The 18,465-nt window shown below is 40.5% G+C and overlaps 1 long non-coding RNA gene across 3 annotated transcripts in view; it reads right to left on the bottom strand.

The window, feature by feature from the left end:
- LOC140725924 (uncharacterized) overlaps positions 1–18,028 on the bottom strand; it is a 50,001-nt gene extending 31,973 nt beyond the window's left edge. For 2 of the 3 annotated variants that reach the window (XR_012098522.1, XR_012098521.1), the window contains exon 1: positions 17,948–17,979. This is a non-coding gene — a long non-coding RNA (uncharacterized lncRNA). Of the gene's footprint in view, positions 1–17,947 lie in introns of all 3 variants that reach the window. The other variant, XR_012098520.1, reaches the window with a different exon arrangement.
- Between the last annotated feature and the right edge of the window lie 437 nt (positions 18,029–18,465).

Here is an 18,465-nt window from a genome sequence, read left to right as displayed (position 1 = left end):
GGTCCTACCCTTTCGCTAGTTATCCTCTTGCTCCTGATGTATGTATGTATAGAATGCCTTGGGATTCTCTTTAATCCTACTTGCCAAAGACTTTTCATGGCCCCTTCTGGCTTTCCTAATTCCCTTCCTGATTTCTTTTCTGGCTGATTTATAATTCTCTTTGATTCTAGCTTCTGACGCTTTACATCCTTTTCCTTTCTCTTTTTGATTAAATTACTCAGCCCATTCAACATTCAAAGTTCTCTTACCTTGCCATTCTTGTGCTTCCTTCTGACTGGAACATACCTGTCCTGTAATCTGTGCAGTTGGTCTTTAAACACCCTCCATATGTTGGACGTGGACTTACCCAAAAACAGCTGTTTCCACTTAACTCTTCCTGCATAATATTCTTGTAACTGGTTGTGATCCAATTTAATATTCTTCTGCAGGCCAGGTCTATACTTATCTTTATCCATAGCTATCTTAAAGCTTAAGGAGTTGCAGTCACTGTTCGGTGATCTCACTGAAAGGTCGGTCAGCTGGCCTGGCTCATTACACAACACCAAGTTCAGTACAGCCCTTCCTTTTGTTGGATTAGCTGCATATTGAATTAAGAAACTCTCCTGAAAGCACCTAACAAATTCTGCTCCATCCAAACCTTTTACACTAAGAAGGTCCAAATTTATCTTAGGGAAGTTGAAATCTTCCATGATGATAACCCTATTGTTTTTATACCTTTCCTGCATATCTGTTCCTCAATGTCCCAGTGGCTGCTGGGAGAGGGTGGTGGTCTATAGTACAATTCCAGCAAAGTGATTGCACCCGTCCTGTTTTTGAGTTCTGCCCATATAGACTCAAACCCTCCAATTTGAACCCGCTGAGTGCAGCTGTGATATTGTCCCTGATTAGTAGGTCTATTCCACCCCCCCCCCCTTTACTGTATGTCCTTCTCTATTTTTTCTAAAAAATATACACCCTAGGACAGTAGATAGATAGATAGATACTTTATTCATCCCCATGGGGTCGATCAAGTCTCTGTAATGGTCACAACATCATGTACTGATCCATCTTTAACTTCATTATGTTTCCCTTAATACCTCTGGCATTAAAATACAAATACTTCAAACTATCTATCCTATCATATCTATTACTTTGTTTCTGCTTGTTTTTATTGGCCACTCGTTCATGTGTACTATCATTCTATCAGGTAGATTGAAAAATCAGGTTGGTAATGGATCCCAAGAAAGTGAATTTGTTGAATGCCTATGAAAGCAGTTTGTCATTGAGTCTACTAGGGGATCAGCTCTACTAGATAGGGTGTTATGTAATGAACCGGAGGTGATTTAGGGAGCTTAAGGTAAAGGAACCCTTAGGACAGAGTGATCACAATATGATTGAGTTCAACTTGAAAATTAATAGGGAAAGAATACATCGGAGACAGTAGTATTTCAGTAGAGTAAAGGAAATTACAGTGATATGAGAGAGAAGCTGGCCAAAGTAAATTGAAAGGATTTGCTGGCAGGGATGACAGCAGAGCAGAAATGATTTGAGTTTCTGGGAAAAATAAGGAAGGTACCAAAATCAGTGGTTGATATATATCAATGTCTTCAAATTAGTTGCACATAATATCATGACATCATTTGCAGGTGACAGAAAACTTGGAAGAGTGATAAATGACAAGAAAGATTTGGATAAAATTTGAAGTTATTGGCGGGTGACCTAATGGCTAGACAGAAGACAGATGAAATGCAATAGAGAATGTAAATGGCACGTTTTGGTAGGAGGAAGGAAGAAAGGCAGGTAGAAGGCAGAAGATATACCATAATTCTAAAGTGCTGTTAACAACTGAAAGATCAGGGTTCACGTGCCTTTATTTTTTGAATAAGGTTGAGAAAGCAATTAAAGAACATATGGAAGTGCTATAAATAGAGCCATAGAATAAATAAAGTAAAAAATGTATGCCAAAACACTATAAAGTACAGGCTCAGCATCAATAAGAATATTGCATTCAATTCCATTCATTGCTTCATATGAAGGATATACACAAAATGTCAGAGTTCAGGAGTGATGGTTACATGAATAGACTGCAAGAAATGGAATTGTTCAAAACAGTGAAGTCTAAGAAGAAATTTAACAAAGGTGTTCAAAACCCTCTGGAGGTGCAGTGAAGTTAAGATGGTGCTAAACAACAACTCCTTTGCTTGCATCTTCAGAAACAGCTCTACTTCCATTTTTAATATCTTTATTTTTCTCTTTCAGGGTTCTTTTGAAGACCCTGACCTGGAGTTACATGCTGACTTCAGCTCTCTATGAGAATGGGACCACTTTCAGAATTCCATGACTGGCCATTGTTCGGCACGACAAGTGTTTGGCCTAAGAATCTGGCTTGAATTCTGCAGCCTAAGATCTTGGGGCTCTAGAGATGGGCAGATCGAAGGTCAGTGTCATGGCAGCTTCTTACATTTATCAGTTGTTCATTCTTTAGGGCATTTCTCTGTTTTTGTGGATGTTTGTAAAGAAAAAAACATTTCAGGATTATATCATATACATTTATCTGACATTAAATTGGACCATTGAACTATTGAGCCTTTGAAAATCATAGAGTGTCATACAGGGGGCATTGAGACTGGACCCCAATGCAGGGCACAGACACTGAAGTACTAGGGACAGGATGGGACAGGTCACAGACAGGGCTGGGGAAGCAGGACCGGGACGAGGAACTGGGAACAAGGAGCCTGCGGGGACTCCGAGCTCGAGACTGGACATGGATCCAGAGCCTGGGCCTTAACTCTGGGCTCAGACCCCCAAACCAGGCAAAGGCATGACAAGGCCTGGGTTTAAGGAGTTGGAGACTTGGGTTCAAGGAGTTCTCAGAGACCTGGGAGTTAGCCTCCTGGGCAGGATGTAGGACACAACCAGACAGAGGCAAGGGACAAGAAGGGACAGAACCAACCACAGGGTAACAGCAATCAGCCTGGCTTGCCCAACAGAGGCAAGGGACAGGAAGGGAGCTCAGTCTGGGGTGGCTCCAAGACTCAAGGCAGCAGGTAAATTCAGCGGGCTACAGAAGAGCCAAATCCATAACTCACTGAATGAGCTAGCCTTCCACCAGTGGGTTACTCCAAACAGCAACTGACAAAACAATCCCCCCAACTATACTCAATCCAGAGCCACTTATATTCCCAGACAACAAGATGAGCGTTAGGTGCAAATGCTTGAGTCCAACTGAAAACAAGGGACAGTCAGAGGACCCGGAGTCCAGAGTCCATGGACCAGAATGTGAACCAGAACACGGACTTCGGACCAGACCATAACATAGAGGCAGTGAGAAAAAAGAAAAATCTTTCTCATAGAAGTAGGGTCTAAGTCCAAAGAATATCGATTTTATATGATCATCAAAAACATCAGGGAAAATCTCTTCCTTCAGTGGGTAATCTTGATCTTGCCTCCAATGTCTGTTAAGTGGGGACGGTGGGGTGTAGATAATAGAGAAGCAAAAAAAAAAACAGGTTAGCTGGAGAATGGGGCAGGTTAGAGTGCCTTCGTGGAGAACAGGTGGGACAGACTGAATGGGTTGATTTGTGTAATTCTATATCTATAGGAATCAGAGTTACAAATACTCCGGTCTATTCATCGTAACTCCAGCTCTCAGAGGTATCAGGAGTGGGCCAGACAGAGATAGCTTGTCACCATATTTGCCCAGAAAATGGTAGAAGTGGTTGGCAATGGTTGCATTTGTTCCATTGCAAAACTTTAGTTCACCATATATCACCAAGAGAGAGCAAAAGTGACCGTCAAATATTGTTCCCCAATAAACTCAACACCAGTAATGTTTTAATTGTTCCTGATTATTTCTCTGCGTAAGAAAGAATGTGTGTGCTTTAAAATCAGTAATTTGGTCACAGTTTGAATGTAGGTTCCTAAAAAACTGGATTAAGTTGAATGTAAAAGTAGCAAGAATGTTAATAATATTCTTATAACAGTTGCTTGGGATTTGTTTCAAGGATTAAAATAGAATATTGCATAAGGTAAAAAGGGAGCTGTAGAATGGTTCTTTTATACTGTCCTGGTACATGTCACAGGAGGGTTGTCAAACTGTCAGACTGTTGATATCTTGCAGACTTGCATTAACATTTTAAATGCACCCCTCGATTTTCCACTACTGATACAGTATAGATTTAACAGAATAGCAATAGTTTTAGACAGATTGAAATGCGAGTGAACTTTGAAACACATAGCAGGTAATTTTAACCCCTAAGGACTGGAGGGTTTGGGTGGTGAATGCAACCTTAACTTGTAATCTAGCTTTAACGTGATTTTAATGGAGATGAGTGACCTAATTCACCCAATGGAGGGTGGTCAAACAAGGAAATCTTTAAATGAGGTCATGTGCATCTATTTTAAAAACCATTTTAGTTCTAAAACATTAAGGTAAAGTAGGTGAGGGTATTTGTAGCAAGAAGGCTGCGGGTGAACGGCTAAGGATTTCTGGAGCAAAGGCAGTTTTACCACTCAGGGTAAAAGAGAGGCAAGACTGCGCAGGCGCGTGACGTCAGCCAGTAGAGCGGGAAAAGTTTAAAAAGGAGACCGCCATTTCCAGCAGTAGTGGAGTCAGAGGCAGCTGAGTGATAGGGCTTTGGATCAACAGGCTTAGGCAGTAACGAGGCGAGGTAGGTCTTCGTGTGTTAATTGCGGAAAGGAAGTACCGGTAGTATGTGTGTGAGGCCGGTGTTCTGTGCTCGGTGTCAGATGTGAGAGGTCCTGGAGTCTCCCAGCCACACGGACGGACACATCTGCACCCGGTGCACCGAGCTGCAGCTCCTAAGGGACCGAGTTAGGGAACTGGAGATGCAGCTCAATGACCTTGTGCTGGTCAGGGAGAGCGAGGAGGCACACCGGGGCCATGGGAGACAGACAAGTGGGTAACAGTCAGCTGAGGGAAGGGGAAGAGTCAGGTGCTAGAGAGTACTCCTGTGGCTGTATCCCTTGACAATAAGTACTCCTGTTTGAGTACTTTTGGGGAGGATGGCCTACCTGGTGGAAGCAACAGTGGTCGTGCCTCTGGCACAGAGTCCGGCCCTGTGGATCAGAAGGGTAGGGAAAGGAAGGGGAAGGCAGTAGTGATAGGGGACTCTGTAGTTAGGGGGTCAGACAGGCGATTCTGTGTACACAGGAAAGAAACTCGGATGGTAGTTTGCCTCCCAGGTGCCAGGGTCCGGAATGTTTCAGATCGCGTCCATGATATCCTGCGGTGGGAGGGAGAACAGCCAGAGGTCATGGTACATATTGGTAACAATGATATAGGTAGGAAAAGGGAAGAGGTCCTGAAAAAAGACTACAGGGAGTTAGGAAGGAAGTTGAGAAGCAGGACCACAAAGGTACTAATCTCAGGATTACTGCCTGTTCCACGTGACAGTGAGTATTAGAATAGAATGAGGTGGAGGATAAATGTGTGGCTGAAGGACTAGAGCAGGGGGCAGGGATTCAGATTTCTGGATCATTGGGACCTCTTTTGGGGAAGGTGTGACCTGTACAAAAAGGACGGGCTGCACCTGAATCCCTGGGGACCAATATCCTGGTGGGGAGGTTTGCTAAGGCTACTGGGGAGAGTTTAACCTAGAATTGTTGGGGGGTGGGAACCAAACTGAAGAGACTGGGGAAGAGGAGGTTGGCTCACAAATAAAGGAAGCTTGGAGACAGTGAGAGAGGGTGGATAGGCAGGTGTTAGAGAAGGGACGCGCTCAGATGAATGGTTTGAGATGTGTCTAATTTAACGCAAGGAGTGTTGTGAACAAAGCAGGTGAGCTTAGAGTGTGGATCAATACTTGGAGCTATGATGTGATGGCCATTACAGAAAATTGGATGGCTCAGGGACAGGAATGGTTACTTCAAGTGCCGGGTGTTAGATGTTTCAGAAAGGACAGGGAGGGAGGCAAAAGAGGTGGGGGCATGACACTGTTGATCACAGATAGTGTCACGGATGCAGAAAAGGTGGACATCATGGAGGGATTGTCTACGGAGTCTCTGTGGGTGGAGGTTAGGAACAGAAAGGAGGTCAATAACTCTACTGGGTGATTTTTTATAGGCCACCCAATAGTAACAGGGATATCAAGGAGCAGATAGGGAAACAGATCCTGGAAAGGTGTAATAATAAGAGTTGTTGTGATGGGAGATTTTAATTTCCCAAGTATCGATTGGCATCTCCCTAGAGCAAGGGGTTTAGATGGGGTGGAGTTTGGTAGGTGTGTTCAGGAAGGTTTCTTGACACAATATGTAGATAAGCCTACAAGAGGAGAGGCTGTACTTGATTTGGTATTGGGAAATGAACCTGGTCAGGTGTCAGATCTCTCAGTGGGAGAGCATTTTGGAGATAGTGATCATAATTCTATCTCCTTTACAATAGCATTGGAGAGAGATAGGAACAGACAAGTTAGAAAAGCTTTTAATTGGAGTAAGGGGAATTATGAGGCTATCAGGCAGGAAATTGGAAACTTAAATTGTGAACTGATGATCTCAGGGAAAAGTACGGAAGAAAAGTTGCAAATATTCAGGGGATATTTGTGCAGAGTTCTGCACAGGTATGTTCTAATGAGACAGGGAAGTTATGGTAGGGTACAGGAACTGTGGTGTACAAAGGCTGTAGTAAATCTAGTCAAGAAGAAAAGAAAAGCTTACAAAAGGTTCAGAGAGTTAGGTAATGTTAGGGATCCAGAAAAGTATAAGGCTAACAGGAAAGAGCAAAAAAGGAAATTAGGAGAGCCATGAGAAGGCCTTGGTGGGCAGGATTACGGAAACCCCCCAAAAAAAAGGATGAGGAGTCTGAGTAAGAAGGTGGGGGCAGGGGAAAAATAAACACAAGGTGACTGGTGAAACTGGGAGGAGAAGGGGTGAAGTGAAGAGCTGGGAAGTTGATTGGTGAAAGAGATACAGGGCTGGAGAAGGGGGAATCTGATAGGAGAGGACAGAAGACCAAGCAAGAAAGAAAAGGGGGAGGAGCACCAAAAGGAGGTGATGGGCAGGTGAGGAGATAAGGTAAGAGAGCGAAATGGAAATGGGGAATGATGAAGTGGGGTGCGCATTACCAGAAGTTCAAGAAATTGATGTTCATGCCATCAGGTCCCAAATGGAATATAAGGTGTTGTTCCTCCAACCTGAGTGTGGCCTCGTTGCCGCAGTAGAGGAGGCCATGGACTGACATGTCAGAATGGGAATAGGAAGTGAAATTAAATTGGTGGCCACTGGGAGATCCTTCTTTTTCTGGCAGGTGGATGAGGGGGCTGGTGGGGTAGTAGGTGAAGACAAGAGGAACCCTATCTCTGGTAGGGTGAGGGCAGATATGGGCAAAATGGAAGAGAAGCGGTTGTGTAGAGCATTGATGCGGAGGAAGGGAAGCCCCTTCCTTGGATCTGGAATGAAAAGCTTCTTCTTGAGAACAGATGCGGCAGAGGCAGAGGAATTGAGAGAAGGGGATGGCATTTTTACAAGTAACAGGGTGGGAAGACGTATAGTCCAGGTAGCTGTGAGAGTCAGTGGATTTGTATTAAAGATCAGTAGATAAGCTGTCTCCAGAGATAGAGACAGAGAGATCAAGAAAAGGGAGGGAGATGTCAAAAATGGACCAGGTAAATTTGCACCCCACATCTGCCTTGTATAAACTTGTACATTTTTTTCTTAAGACATTTTGAACTGTTTATATGTAATCAATCAGTTAAAAAAATAGAGAAAGCTGAAGAGTTGTGATTGAAATGTTTTGAATTGGGAGAAGGATGATGTGAGTTGGATGAGTGAAGTACTTGGGGCAGAGTGTGTGTGAGTGTTCAGTTCGATATAAAGCTCCATAATCTAACTTCAAATGGAGAAGAACACAACCCAGTCACTAAAGTGCACACTAATAAAATTGTAGTCATTCCCCAGTTAATTTGGGATTTGTGTTTGAAGTTCTAGTTGTTCAAGCTCCGGCAGAGGTGACACAGATGTTGCTGAAAGTTAGAGGCAAAGTTGATGAAGTCGACAAGCTCCACATGGGTGGAGGAAGCCATGTCAAAGCAGTCGTTGATGTAGTTGGAACCAGGCATAGCTGCAACCCCTGCAAGTTCCCACGGCTACACCTTTTGCTTGAATGAAGTGGGAGGAGCCGAAGGAGAAATTATTGAGAGTAAGGACCATTTCCATCTGATGGAGGAGATGGTAGCAGAGGGGAACTTGTTGGGTCTGTCTTTTTTCTGGACACCACATCCAGGTTGGAGGAGCAGCACCTTATATCCCGTCTGGGTGGCCTCCTACCTGATGGCATGAACATCAATTTCTTGAGCTTCCGGTAATGCCCCCCTTTCACCATTCCCCATCCCCTTTTCCCTTTCTCACCTTATCTCCTTACCTGTCCAACACCTCCCTCTGGTGCTTCTCCCCCTTTTCTTTATTCCATGGACTTCTGTCCTCTCCTATCAGATTCCCCCTTCTCCAGCTCTGTATCACTTTCACCAATCAACCTCTTAGCTCTTTACTTCACCCCTCTACCCACCCCCTCCCAATTTCACCTATCACCTTGTGTTTCATCCTCCTCTCCCCCCACCTTCTTACGCTGAATCCTCATCTTTTTTTCTCCAGTCCTGATGAAAGGCTTCGACCCAAAACATCAACTGTATGACTTTCCATACAAAACATCAACTGTATGACTTCCTGGCTTGCTGAGTTCCTCCAGCATCTTGTGTTGGGAATATTTCATAATGGACTTTGACATTTTATGACAAAACCTTCAATTCAAGTCATTCAAGATGGGCAATAGATGTGAGCTGGGCAACAACACCAACTTTCAGTCAATGAATACCATCTTTCCTCTTCTAAATTTCATTCAGGTGTCCTCTCATTCCAATGTTCCCCTTATTCCCAGGTCTGTTCATGGCCCCAAGTAATCAAGGAAAATGTATTCAACTTAGAATGCAAATGGGGGAAAAAACAATGGTAATAATAATGGGAGCAAAATTGTTTTTTGGCTATAATCCCACCCAACTATTGTAATTTTTCAGTTCTCCAAATATCCTTGTGCATTGATGCTTAAACCAGAATGTATTCCTACAACATGAAGCTGCTGCAAATCTCACAACAGCAAGTTTTAATTCATACATATCCCCCTCCTTGAAGAGGTGGGGCATATCTTATCATATTTTAATACAGCCATTTTTAATATTAGAGATGAAACCCTCTGAGGCTGGTCATTATTCTTGCTTAATCTAAATGGTTATGAATCCTGGAGTTAACATGATAACGTAGTGGCAGTGTCAAAAACCCACTTACAAATATTGTTTTCTGCAATTATTTTAAAATTCTCATGAATTAGTGTTGAATCGATACTAACCTAAAACATTATTTTTCTCTCTCCAGAATGCTGTCTGAACTGTTGAGTTTCTAGAGCTTTCAGTTTTATTTAGGAATCGTAGCACCTGCAGTATTTTGCTTTGCAGTAATGACTGTAATGTTCTCAATGACTTGTATTTCAACTCCTGTGTTATTCATGAAATTCAACAATTTGTACATTAATATCCTCTAATTATGGTAATGTTAGCTGCTTAAAAGATATTCAAGCATCAGAAATGAAGCTGTTCCACTAAGATTAATAACTGTCAAATTAATAGAGGCTTAAGTAAATTACAAATTCTGGATTTATTTATTTAAGATTGCTCTACCTTACTGAAGCTGATGTATCAAGGTGCTAAGCAATTTCTCCAAGTGTTTTAATCTGGATGTAAACCTTGCCTGATAACCAGTTCAATAACCTTTGGAAATCAATGTGACAGAGTTCTGTCAAGGTTGCCTCCGCTATGGCTATTCCCTTTTGTCTTTCCCTCTTCTAGGAGAAAACACAGGAATTTGAAACACGCCACCCTGGCCATTCCCTTTTCTCTTTTCTGCATTCCAGGAGAACATACAGGAACTTGGATGTCCAGATGACAGAATTCAAAATCAGATTTTTCCTACTACTATCAGACTTCTGAACCAATAATCGCTTTCATATCACCTTCCCACATTCTCGTACCCTTAATTCTAACCATTCATTGTCATTAATTTAGCATTTCTTTTTGGATTTCTTCAATTTGCTACTTCACTCCATTCTGTAGTTTTGTACTTGTTGCTGTATTTATAGTTCTGTTTACTATTACCATGGATACTGCGAGCTTCACTCAAGAAAAAAATTTCATAGCACCCTGGAAAATAGTCAGTGGGTGTTCTCAAGCCTTGTAATCATTATATCCTACCAATGCTATAATAATAATAGTAGAGATCACCCATGTTGAGTATGATGTTCTCCTAAGGGGTTGTCTGTTGATGTGTCATCAGATAGTTGTAGAAGCTGATCTGGGATCCACATATTCCAGTGCAATGTGGGTAAGAGTCATTGTGGTTAGTGGCTGGGTCTTCTGCTTGTTCATTCTCTCCTTTCGCAACTGCCACTTATTCTTTGTGGTAAAGCAGAGGTCATTCTCAAGCAGCTCAACTCCCTCTTGAACAGATTTCCTCCAGATGTATCTATTAAGTACAGTATCTCCCCAGTTTTTAGATGTAATGTTGAATATCTTCAGGCTGATCATGACTATGAGTCCTGAAGATGGGTCTCGGCCTGAAACATCAAATGTTTATTCATTTCCATAGATGCTTCCTGACCCGCTGAGTTCCTCCAGCATTTTGTATATGATGCTTTGGATTTCCATCATCTACAGACTTCCTTGTGTTTATGATTATGATATTATCTTTGAAGCATTTCCTTTGTCACGTGGGGCTCACTGACGTTCAACTGGGAGTAAAGGATCTGTTTTGCGAGATGTGAGTTAGGCATCCGAAGGACATGACCTTTCCTTCGGAGCTGGTGTTGCTTTATTGTGGTGGAGATGCTCTTCATGTTGCCTTCCTACAGTACTCTGGTGTTAGTGCATCTGTCCTTCCAGCTGAACCTCAAAATCTTTTGTAAGGATCTTTGGTGGTATTGTTCCAGGGCTTTCGGGTGTCTGCAGTGGGCAGTCCATGATTCAGCTCCAGACAGTAATGTAGGAAGGATGATAAGGATTGTTTAGACCTGTAGGTTGCAATCTTCAAACATTCTTTGAAGGCTACAGTAATAGATAAATTCTTGGCAGCTAAGGTAGACAAAAGCTCTGGGGCCTTGTACCACAACCACACCAAGAAGCTGACTGATTGGGCTCATTACTGGTTTCCTGGCCTACCAAATGTTACTCTCAGTTGAAGTCAATAAAACATAAAAATGAGTGGAGTATAAAACCAACATTCCACTGGATCCAAGGGTTTCTTACCTAGCTAGCTGTGTTAAAATTTCTCTTCTTTCTCTGTGAAATGCACATTTAAAGGAGCATTCTTTAGATGTTCCTTTTAATATTGTAAAATTTTGAATGCTCCCTGAAACAATGACTGTAATTTTGATCCTGAACATTCCAGGATTTTCACACAGTCCCAGAGTGAAATTCTTAATTGGTATTTATTTAAAGATTGTTGTGCACTCCTTTAATGATGCAGATTAAGTAAATAATCTTTCAGTTATCAATAGCAATGATGTTTCTGTCTGTATTGTGCTTGGATTGTCAAATGTCACAAAACAATAAGATTTTATAGCTAATGTGAAAGATAATTATATGACAATGTTACAGGAATATTCAGTTTTAGCACAATCTGTTAAATTTTCTTGTTAGATTACTGAGGTAAACATGTGAGTAACTGACCTCTGCCATCACAGACCTGACACCAACAATGGTTTCAAACTTCATAGAAAACCAAATGAGAAGACTCTGGGCTTCTATGTTCTCTGCAAAGGACACTTGTTATGATTTTAGAAGATAAAATTGTTCTTCTAAAGCAAGCTCTGCTAAAGTGTTCAGTGAAGCATAAAGGATCACGTCCTGTGTTTACTTTGATACTCAGATTGCATCACAGCTTTTAAGGTTTTCAAAAGTAACCTTGCTTCAGGTATTCTTAGTACAAGCTGAGCATCACTTATCCGAAATTCCAAAATCTGAAAATCTTCAAAATCTGATTTTTTGAGTGCTGCAATAATGTCACAATATTTCACAAGGTGCTGAGAAGGTTCCCAGGCATTGCGCAGATCTCTGTGCACCACAGACATTTCTGAGAAGTGACCTCACATATGTAATGGACGGAAGTTAATGAAAAATAGAACATCACTTCATAAACCATAAATAAAGATCTCGAACGTGTATTGAAAGAGTGGATTTGTCAGTGTTGGAGTGAGACATATACGATTTAAAGGTCTGCTGATCATGAAACAAGCAAAGATCTATCATGACAAACTGAAAATTGAATATAACTGAGAATATTCAACAGACTGGTTGCCAACATTTTTAAGATTCAAAGTACATTCACCAGGGAAAAGGACCTTGACAATTGTGAGGATGACTTACAGCGGTCTGAAATGCTTAAGCATATAGACATTAAGAAAGAGAATGTGCTGAAACTTTTGAAAATCATTAAGTTATATAACTCACCAGGACTGGATGAGATATAGTGCAGGCTATTGTGGGAAGTGAGGGAGGGATTGCTGATCCTCCAGCAACGATCTTTGCATCTTCAATAGGGACAGGAGAAGTACCCCAGAGGATTGAAGAGTTGCAAATCTTGTTCCCTTGTTCAAGAAAGGGAGTAGGGATAACCCCAGAATTATAAACCAGTGAGTCTTACCTTAATGGGGGGCAGGTTGTTGGAGAAGACCCTGAGAGGCAGGATTTATGAGCATTTGGAGAGACATAATCTGATTAGGGATAGTCAGCATGGCTTTGTCAAGGGCAGGTTGTGCGTTACAAGCCTGATTGAGTTCTTTGAGGATGTAACAAAATACATTGATGAAGATAGAGCAGTGGAGGTAGCGTATATGGATTTCAGGTAGGCATTTGATAAGGTTCCCCATGCAAGGAATTGAATGGAATGAATTGAATTGACATTATTACTTACATCCTTTATACACATGAGGAGTAAAAATCTTTACGTTACGTCTCCGTCTAAATGTGCAATGTGCAATTTATAATAATTTATAATAAATATTATGTACAGCAGGATAGTCAATATAACATAGAAAAACAGTTGCTTCAGCATGAATTTAGTCTGAAGGCCTGGTGGAAGAAGCTGTCCAGGAGCCTGTTGGCCCTGTCTTTTATGCTGCGGTACTGTTTCCCAGATGGTTACAACCTCTCCCTCAATACAGCTATCAAGCTCAGTTCAGTGCCGAGCAATTTGTGAAAAAAAATGCATTCATTGGGCTCAGCTGAATCATGGAAAAAAGACATTAAATTAAATATGTTGCTAATATTCAGACTTAATGTAATGACCATGGCTGGATCAGCGATAGTCTTTTTTGAGATGGGACATTAAAGATTTCTGTAAACTTCGAGTACATAATAAAGAGATGTCAAGCTGGAAATCAGCTGGTGACTTCCTGATCTTCCAACTCAAGAGGAACAGCTAATGAGTAGTTTGAGACATCCATGCAACCTCTTAGGCTACCCACCAAAATATTGAAAGAAGATCAGTTGTATTTCTGTGGAATTTCTAGCTTATGATTTATCTAAAAAATTTTGGTGAACACTTTGTTTGAAAATAAATCAAAATATGAGATGAGGTAGATTTTTATGCTCAGAAACTGGGCGGTAATCTAGCAGGGTAGATTTCATAAAATCAAATTTCAATGAATTCATTAAATGGTGTGCAATCCAGTCACCGTATTATAAACCAGGTGGGGAAATTGAATACTCACTGTTAAAAGTCCTTTTATTGACAGTAAGAAAGCTTGTTGTTGAAATCATGATACACTTCAATGCAAATGTTACTTCTCTGTTCATTCTTTCTCAGCGTATATGATGAATAAACCTTTCTCGGGCTTCCAGCCGAATACAGGTATCGATTATAACTGAATTATATTCAATTGAAAACAAGGTGGGAGAGCAGAAACCTGATTGGATGAGGACTAACTAATCAGGAGGAACAGTCTATGGGAGTATAAGAACCACTGGACTAGACATGCCCAGGCATCATCCATGATGAAGATGACAGTTTGTCATCGAAATGTCAGTTATAATCGATACCTGTACTTGGCTGGAAGCCTGAGAAGAGTTTATCCATCAAAATTAAGGAAGTTAATCAGAAGTTTTTCAACAAGATTTTCAATGCAGTTTCCAAGAAAACAATGTTTTCTGAGTAACAGTTCTTACTCAGAATTGTTCTTTATAGATTTTACGCATAACTGTCAAGAAAAAAAAGCTACAAAGCTGAGGCCAGATGGAGTAAGTATTACTTAATCTAAGGGGCAATATCTAAAGTTTATAATTTAGGATAAAACTAATGCTCACAAAAACACACGGTAATTTTGTAAGATGAATTTATGGATGACTCAATAGCAAAGGTCTTAGTGGGGATTCGTGTCAGTGTGAATGCCAGAATGTACCTATACAAAAATTAAGGTTCCCTTTGGTACTCTGTGTTAGTTTCCAATAATTACATAAACATTGAAATGACATCCAACAACAGTTTGATACTTCAAGCATCTTCTCCTTAGGTGGTACCAACATTGCTTTAATCACCACTATTTAGCTTCCAGCTAGTGCTAGCTCCCCCTGAAATCACTCATTTTGTACTTAAGGAATAAACAGCCTAGGTGGTACTGGCTGGATGCCTCAACTATAATGAAGCAGGACAACAAATACTGTGTACATCTTACACAGGGTCAAATAGATACCAATGAATTGTGCATTGTCATTTTCCTATCCTATCCAATTTCTCAATTTCTTTCGATGCACTTTTCTTCATTCCCAAATGGAATTACATGGAAAAATATCAAAGTGGCATGAGGAATAGGATAAAGTTGATCCCATTTTCTGAGATCTAGATATGCTTGTTGTTCTTCCTTATTGTATTCTTTGATATTCCATGATCCAACAGAAGTAAATATTGTGTTGGGAATTCCAAGGATGTAGAGCTTCAAATCATTATAATATCAATGGGAAGTCTAGATTATAGTGGAAGTGATAGCCAACTTGTCCACATAGATGTTTGCTTGCCAATGAAATGATGGGAGTTTGCAAATTTGAAATGTGCATTCCCATGAGAGCTTGTGAATAGAAGCCAATCACAACCGACATGAAATAATGATCATAACAGGTAACAAGTAGCTTAACTAGTATCTAAAATAAAAAATAAAATCATGCATTTAACTTGTGCATTTTTGAGAAAGTAGTTGAAAAACAGGCTTTAAAATAATTAAGGAAGAATCGGGAACAAGAGAAAATCTGCAGATGCAAGCAACACACAGAATGCTGGAGCGACTCAGCAGGAATCGGGTATTTATATATATATAACAAAAACTGAATACACTATCAGCCACTAAAACTTAGGTGGAGATATAGAAGTATTTGTTGATCTGCATAGAAACAGGATGGTGAAGCAAGAATACTGTAAGTAATTTGGTGCTTGCTCAATATTTTATTGGAGGACCCACTGTAAATAGGCACACAGTATCTACAGACCCCTGGTGCACTCCCTTCTAAAAGTTACTCACAGTTATCCAAAGTAATACTCTGTTATTGCACAAGAGAAATAAAGTGCTTGTAAGTACTATTCTCAGCTAAGAACAGAGAGAAAGCTGAAGGCTTTGCAAATTCACCAGAGGCCACAGATTAAAATTCAGTGCTGTAAAGTAGCAACACAGGAGGCATGAAGTGAGGTAATGGACTTACAACAATATATATTAGACTGACATCAGGAAATAGTAACACTAGTGCAGCAAGGAAGTATTAATTATGTAAATGGTATTATATTTACCATAATGGGTAAGCCATGGATCACAGGAAAAGGACATCCATTTTTCAAATCACCCTTTTAAATCTTGTTAACAAGCTGATGCAAAGTAACAATATACAGCCTAAAAGAAGTGATGAATACCATCACATGGAATAACATATTCCATATAAAGAACTGGCATCAGTTTCTTCAGGTTGGAGAATCTGCAGAGTCATAGATCTTCAGGTTTCAGATATGTGCAGAACTACCAGCATATATGAACAAATCATATGTTCTATGATTTGCATGATATGCTATGTCAGTTCACGTCACCTTGCCTTCTGGCATTGGAAACAGTAGGAGAGAATTCAAAAGGAAACATAATACTTTGACCCCGCCCCATTACAAGTCTTCTGTATCACCTTCATGTAGCCAAGAGTCACTCTGAATCAAAGCGTAAGCACTTGACATAACAAGCAGCAAGAAAAGTTAGCCACCCAGCAGACGGTGCATTGCCAGAATGCACACTATTATTTCCTTTGTCTGAGTACATTTCATTTCTGATGACAATTAATTAACTGGTTAGATCAAGAACACAAAGTAGTCATCCTTAATGAATTCATGATTGCAACAGCTCTTATATCTCTTAAGAAAATCTACTCACTCTAGCTAGGCTGTAGAACTGGAACTTTGTGGCATTTCTGATTTATCTATAAATTCAACATGAGACTTTTAATAATATGTAAGAAGTACAACATTTATATTGTACACAATATGCACTATTATATGACTTGGAAATTCCACCAGATTTTTTAACTTTGGCAGACACCCAGCAGTGCCCGTGGGGAGATGGTATAAATGACTGAAAGCAGTCAGTTATGTGGTCTCTCTGGGGGTTCTGGGTTTCACCAATCCCCCACGATGGAAAGATCAGGCAAAGCCATGAAGTTTCCAGGTCAAGCACAAGTAGAGCATCATTTATCAGGTTCACTTCCTCAAAGGTTGAATGCAAACATTTATCTCACTGTGTAGCAGTTAACCAGTTAGATCAAGAAGATCTCTGGTTTGATCCTCTTATGTAGGAACATCAGTGCCCATTAATACCCAGAAATTGCGTTTGTTCAGTACCTGAAATGTAATGAAATTTCTTTAGGGACTGTATTTCTGCCCAGATGTTTCATAAGTCATTACTCCTAGCCCAGGAACATATGAAAATTGGTTCTAGTTATTAATTTTCTCATCCAGATTGTCAAAGTATGTGCCATAATTACATTCTTGGTATTAGAATTTTCATTTGGTCCTCTTAAATTTTCATAAATCTTCTCTGATGTTTTACATAATCACTCGGTTGCACTTTAATAGTTGCTGGCAATTTTCACATCACTTATCTAAGTGTAGGAAGTTAATTTTTCAGTAAGGTAACGAGGTAATGCTGTCTCATCAGAGATGCTGTGCTTTAAATTAGACATTAATTTCTTTTTCACACACTTTTATTCTGTAACTATTTGAAAACACAATAAAAAAAATAAAATAAAAAATTAAAAATAAAAAAAATAAAGAGGCTGCCTATGAAAATAGGAAAAATTAAGTTACTTGCTGAGTATTTTGGCAAATACTTAATTTTCAGTTACTGGGGTGAATGATATTGCAATTATCATATTGTGAGGAAGGGTCTTGGGACTTTTTCTATTCCACATTCTGGTTACCCTCTCACTCTTTTTCTCTTCTGCGTACCTGCCCATCATCTACTTCTGGTTCCTTCCTCCTCCCTTTTATTCCATGGTCCACTGTCCTCTCCTATTAGATTTATTTTCTTCAGCCCTTTACCTCTTCTTGCTATCACCTCCTAGCTTCTTACTTCATTCACCTCCCCCCACTGACCCACCTTCTCAGTCTTGCTTGTACTCCTCCCCCCACCTCCACCTTCTTATTCTGGCTTCTACCCCCTTCCTTTGCAGTTCTGATGAATGATCTCTGCCCAAAATGTTGACTGCTTATTCTCCTCCACAGATGCTCTCTAACTTGCTCAGTCCCTCCAACATTTTATGTGACTTGGCTGTCTGTCTTTCCACATTGCAGCAGCTGTCACTGGTGCACCATTTCCATCAGCAGGAGAAAGGTATATGGAAAAAGAGACCCTTTTTGAACTCATTAAAAAACACAACATAATAACAATACTTACATTCCTTCTATCCGATTGTAGAGGCCTCAAATACTGTTCTAATTTTGTCCGAATTCACACATGCACACCAGTAACAGTCGGAAGCACAGAGTTGAACAAAGAGCGTGCCTTTTAGCAGATAAGCATTTAAAGACACCATGGTAGCCTAATGATTACAACTTGGAGCATTTCAGAGTTCAGTTCCAATACTGTCTGTAAGGAGTTTGTACTTACTCCCCATGAACATGTAAGTTTCCTCTGGGTGCTCCGGTTTCCTCCCACACTCCAAAGACGTACCGGTTAGTAGGTTGTCGTAAATTGTCCTGTGATAAGGCTGTTGTTAAATAGATGGGTTACTGGGAGGTGCAGCTCATTAGACAGGAAGGGCCTGTATCTCTAAATAAAAATAAAATCTATAAATAATATTCCAACATCCTGTGAGACTGGTTCTTAAATGAATAAGGACCAGGTTTTCGAGGAATGCTTGAAGTGCTCACACTTTCAAGGAAGCAAATGAGGCAGAACCTGATTAAATTAAA

Source organism: Hemitrygon akajei, chromosome 4, assembly GCF_048418815.1.
Source record: "Hemitrygon akajei chromosome 4, sHemAka1.3, whole genome shotgun sequence".
Taxonomy (NCBI): domain Eukaryota; kingdom Metazoa; phylum Chordata; class Chondrichthyes; order Myliobatiformes; family Dasyatidae; genus Hemitrygon; species Hemitrygon akajei.
The sequence above is the reverse complement of the archived record's forward strand: the minus strand, read 5'-3'. Positions and strand labels throughout refer to the sequence as shown.